This window comes from Macrotis lagotis, chromosome X, assembly GCF_037893015.1.
Source record: "Macrotis lagotis isolate mMagLag1 chromosome X, bilby.v1.9.chrom.fasta, whole genome shotgun sequence".
In the NCBI taxonomy this organism is placed as follows: Eukaryota; Metazoa; Chordata; class Mammalia; order Peramelemorphia; family Peramelidae; genus Macrotis; species Macrotis lagotis.
The window spans coordinates 272,781,010-272,786,981 of NC_133666.1; the positions used below are offsets into that span (position 1 = coordinate 272,781,010).

The 5,972-nt window shown below is 32.0% G+C and overlaps 1 pseudogene; it reads left to right on the forward strand.

The window, feature by feature from the left end:
• Positions 1–528: 528 nt before the first annotated feature.
• Positions 529–851, forward strand: LOC141499028 (mitochondrial import inner membrane translocase subunit Tim9 pseudogene; annotated as a pseudogene).
• Positions 852–5,972: the final 5,121 nt, after the last annotated feature.

Consider the following 5,972-nt stretch of genomic DNA (forward strand, 5'->3'; position numbering starts at 1 on the left):
GAGGAGATCAATGAATTGGGTATGCAACTAAAAAAGGTAGAAAAAGAACAAATGAAACTATCCCAACTAAATACAAAAATAAAAATTCTTAAAATTAAGGAATAGATTAATAAAATGGAAAGTAAGCATATTGATCTCATAAATAAAACTTAGTTGGTTTTATGAAAAAAAAATAAAATAGACTAACCTCTGGCTAATCTGATTAAAAGAAAAAAAAGAAGATAACCAAATTACCAGTATGAAAAATGAAAAACTGACCACCAATAAGGAGGAAATTAAAGAAATAATTGCCAAATTGTATGGAAATAAATTGGATACTTTTGTGAAATGGATGAATATTTTTTTTAAAAAACTGCCCAGATTAATAGCAAAGGAAACAAATTACTTAAATAATCCCATTTCAAAAAATAAATTGGGTGTTCCATCTCCGTTCCTGGTACGCCCTCTGAGTGCGCTGGGAGCCACCTGCATGCCATGGAGCCTTCACTTCCGGACCCGTGTCCCTGGCTCGGGAGGCCAACTCGGGAGCCATGAGAGCACGTGCATGATCCAGCAGGTTACTGATCCACATATCAAAAGAATATGGCTGCACAAATATCAGAAACTGATCAAATTAAACAGTTTAAAGAATTTCTTGGAATTTACAATAAACTCACAGAAACCTGTTTTCTGGATTGTGTTAAAGACTTCACAACAAGAGAGGTCAAACCAGAAGAGACTACCTGTTCAGAACACTGTCTACAAAAATATTTAAAGTGACACAAAGAATATCCTTGAGATTTCAAGAGTATCATATTCAACAGAATGAAGCTCTGGCTGCCAAAGCAGGACTCCTTGGCCAACCAGGATAGAAAAGTCTTTATGGATGGATGTTTCCATAAAGCAGTGCCAACAGTTGTTGCATTGGAAGTAAGATTTCTTTTGATCTTAAACTGTTGTGGATATTTTCACCATGTCAGTGATTGTGAGCATTTGGCAAGTGGAAACCATTGGAGAAACAATGTGCTTCATACCAGGAATAAGCAAAGTTCAAGACCCTGTCTTATTGTGCAATGAAAATATTAAGATACAGCTTTTGTTGGGGCCTTAAAATTCATCAGCCTAGCCATTTAATTAGCAAAATAAATGATTGTTTCTTCATTTGTGACTGATAAAAAAAGAAATTGAAGAGAAAACATCAATAAATTCCCTCAAAATGTCTCTAGGTTCGGATGGATTTACAAGTGAATTCTGCCAAACATTAATGGGACAATTGATTCCTATTCTACATAAACTCTTTTAAAACGTAAGAGATGAAGGAGTTCTACCAAACTTCTTTTATGACACCAACATGGTACTGATACCTAAACCAGAAAGAACCAAAACAGCAAAGAAAATTATAGACCAATCTCCCTAAAGAATATTGATAATACATTATGATCAGGTTGCATTTACACTAACCAGGCAGGGATGGTTCAACATTAGAAAAACATAACATGCAACATAATTAAACATATCAATAGCAAAACATGAGAACACATATGATTATCTCAATAGATGCTGAAAAAGCCTTTGATAAAATAGTGCATTCATTCCTATTAAAAACACTAGAAAGTTGAGGAATAAATGGAGTTTTCTCTAAAATAATAAATAGTATCTATCTAAATCAATCAACAGATATTATATTTAATGGGGATTTGCTTGGAGCCTTTCCAATAAATTCATAGTTGGAACAAGGATTACCATTATCACAATTATTTTTCAATACAGTAATTGAAATGTTAGTAGTAGTAATGTCAAGGAAAAAAAATGAAGAAATCAAAATTGACAATGAAGAAGCAAAACTTTCAGTCTTTGCAGATGACTGTTGGTATACCTAGAGAACCTGAGGAAATCATTTAAAATACTCCTTGAAACAATTAACAAATTCAGCAAAGTAGTAGGATAATATCATAAGCATTTCTATATATGAAATTCAAAGCCAAATAGCTAGAGATAGAGAAATTCCACTTAAAATTACTATAGACAATATTAAATACTTGGGAATCTACCTCCCAAGACAAACCCCAAAACTGTATGAACAGAGTTATAAAGGACTCCTAACTCAAATAAAGTCAGATCTAAGTAATTGGAAAAATGCCAAATGTTCATGGTTAGGTCAAGCTAATATAATAAAAATGATAATTCTATCAAAATTAAATTACTTATTCAGTGCCATATCAATCAAACTACCAAATAAGTACTTTACCAAGCTAAAAAAATAGTAATAAATTTCATCTAGTATAGCAAAATGGCAAGAGTAGCAAATGTAAAGGAGTGTGGCCTAGTTCTATGAGATCTAAAACTACATTAAAAATGGACAGTCATCAAAATTCCCTGGTACTGGTTAATAAATACAGTAATAGATCAGTGGATTATAATAGAGTCAAAAGAAATTGCAGGAAATGACTACAGCAATCTACTATTTGATAAACCCAAAGACATCAGCCTCCGGGATAAGAACTTAGTATTTGACAAAAATTGTTGGGAAAACTGGAAAATAGTATGACAAAAACTAGGCATAGATTCACATCTCATACAGTCTATGGTCACAATGGGTACAGGATTTAGACATAAGGAGTGATATCATAGATAAATTAATAGACCACAAATAACCTATCTATCTTATCTATGGAAAAGGGATAAATTTATTACGAAATGAGAATTAGAGCTCATTATAAATTGGAAAATGAATTACTTTTACTATAATAAATTAAAAAAGGCTTTTGCACTAATAATATCAATGCTGCCAAAATTAGAAGGAAAGCAGAAAGCTGGAAAACAATGTTCATCACCAGGAGTTCTGATAAAGGTCTCATTTCTAAAATATATAGAGAATTGTATCAAATTTATAAGAGCATAAGTCTTTCCCCATTTGACAGTGGTAAAAGGAAATGAACATACAGTTTTCAAATGAAGAAATTAAAGCTCTATATATAAACATATGAAAATAATTCTCCAAATCACAATTGATCAGATAAATGCAAACTGAAACTATCAAGTATCATCTCATACCTATTAGATTAGCCAAGATTGAGAAAAAGGGAAAGATGATCAATATTGGAGAAGTTGTGGGAGGACTGGTATGTTGACACATTGCTGGTGAAGTTGTGAATGGATCCAACCTTTCCACAGAGCAATATGGAACTATGCCTAAAGAGCAATAAAATTGCTGATACCCTTTGATCCAACAATTCCAATTATAGGTCTATATACAGAAGATATTTTTTAAAATGGGAAAATTTCTACATGTTCCAAAATATTCATTGCAGATCTTTTAGAAGTGGAAAATAATTGGAAATTAAGGGTATTCTCATCAATTGGGAAATGGCTAAGCTACATGAATGCTATGGAATATTAATGTTCTATAAGAAACCATAAATGGTTGGAATCTAGAAAAGCATGGAATGACTTATGAGATCTGATGCTGAATGAAAGGAGTAGAACCAAGTGAACATTGTACACATCAACACCATTATGAGATGAACAGCCTTGTGGAAGCAGCTCCTCTTGACAGTCCAGAGAGGTAAGAATGTATTTGACTAGTTATGGACTATATTATCCCTAACAAGAGGAAGAAAAGCAACAAAACAAAACACACAGAAAAAAAAAAACAACCCTTCCAATTCTGATTATCTCTCATGTCTCTCCCTCAATCTTAATTCCTCCTGCCAAAAGTTACTAATTTGTAAATGTTTAACAAAATATGTATGTAAAATGCCAACCTGACCGTACCTGGTGAGGAGAGGGGTGTGGGAAGGAGGGTGAAGGGAAATTTTGTAACTTGGAAATATGCTTGTAAAATGGATGAAAAGAAAAAAACTTAGTTTTTTTTTTTAAAAAATAGATACTGAAAAAGTCTTTGACAAAATATAACATCCATTCCTATTAAAAACAGATAGTATAAAAACAAATGAAGTTTTCCCTCACCTAATATCTAACATGCATTTAAAACTATCAACAAATATGATATGGAATGGGAGTAAACTAGGAGCATTTCTAACAAGATCAGAGGTGAAACAAAAACCACCATTACTATTGAACATATCATTAGTAAATATTTTCTTTGGTAATAAGAGAAGAAAAAGAAATTGAACTGGCAATGAGGAAGCAAATCTTTCACTCTTTGCAGATGTTATGCTTAGAGAGCCCTCAAAAGTCAACTAAAATGCTACTAATAATAAAATACTAAGCAGTATTTCTCCATGTAACAACAAATCCCTAGGCCAAGAGATAGAAAGAAATTCCATTTAAAATAATTGCAGACAACTTAAAATACTTGGGAATCTACCTCCCAGAAATTGTGTGAACATAATTATAAAACACTTTTTACACAAACAATATCAGCTATATTCTATATAGTAGCAAAATATCATATACAATTGGAAAAAGTCAATTGCTCTTGGTTTGGTCGAGTTAATATATAATCCTTTTGTTAATCTAATTTTAAAAAACGAAAGAGGAATACCAACTTTACTAGTATCAAAAATGAAAAAGTGGAGCTCATTGCTATCCAAATTAAATTACTTACTCAGTGTCATAGCAATCAAACCATCAAATAACTATTTTACAGAGCTAGAAAAATTACTATGAAAATTACTATTAAAAATTGCTACAAAAGTCTTCTGGAGCATCAAAGGTCAAGAATATCAAGGGAACTAATGAAAAATATAAAGGAACTTGGCATAGCTCTACCAGATCTAAAACTATACTGTAAAGTTACAGTCATTAAAACTTCCTGGTATTGCTTAAGGAAAAGAGGAATGGATCAGTGGATTAGGATAGGTTCAAAAGAAACCACAGTAAATGGCTACAGCAATTTACTATTTGACAAAAAAAGAAAGACATTTAGCCTCTGGGATAAGAACTCACTATTCAATTAAAAGTACCTGGAAAACTAGCAAAAACTAGACATAGACCCACATTTCACACTTAATATCAAAATAAGGTCAAAATGGATTCATGATTTAGACTTAAAGGATGATACTATAAACAAATTAATAGATCAAGAAATACTCTGTCTGAGCTATGGAAAGGAGAAAAATTTGTGACCAAACAAGAAATAGAGTGCATTATAAATTGCAAAATGATGATTTTGACTAGATTAAATTAAAATATTTTTGTGACCATAAAACCAATGCTGCCAAGATTACATGGAAAATAGAAAGTTGAGAAAGAATTTTTACAGCTAGGAGTTCTAATAAAGATATCATTTCCAAAATAAATGGAGAATCTAGTCCAATTTATAGGGTTATAAGTCATTATAGCTTGATAATTGGGCAATGGATATGAACAGGCAGTTTTCAAATGAACAAATTAAAACTATATATAATCAGATGAAAAAAAATGTTCCAAATCATCAATGATTAGACAAATGCAAATTAAAAGACTGTGAGGTACCACTTCACACCTATCAGATTGACTGACAAAAAGACAAAATGATTAATGTTATATAGGTTGTGGGAGGACTGGGATATTAATTCAGCTTTGGTGGAGTTTTGGAGAACAATATGAAACTACACCCAGTGAGCAATAAAACTCATCCTATGCTTTGCCCCTCTATTGACAACACTAGGACTATATCCACAAGAAACCATAAAAAATGGAAAGAGTTCCACATGTTCCAAAATATATGTAATCACTATTTTTGCAGTGGCAAAGTACTGGAAATCTAAGTGATACCCATCAATTGGGGAAAGTCTGAAAAGGCTATTGTATATGAATGTTATGTGGTACTATTGTTCTATAAGAAAACATAAATGGTCATATTCTAGTGAAACATGGAAAGAATTACAAGATCTGTTGCTGAATGAAGCAGGCAAAACCAAGAGAACATAAGAACAACATTGTGAGTTGATGAACTATGTTGGATGTAATTCCTCTTAGCAGTTCAGAGAGCTAGGACAACCTTGGGATATCTGTTATGGACATATTCAGACAAAAACAATAAAAAA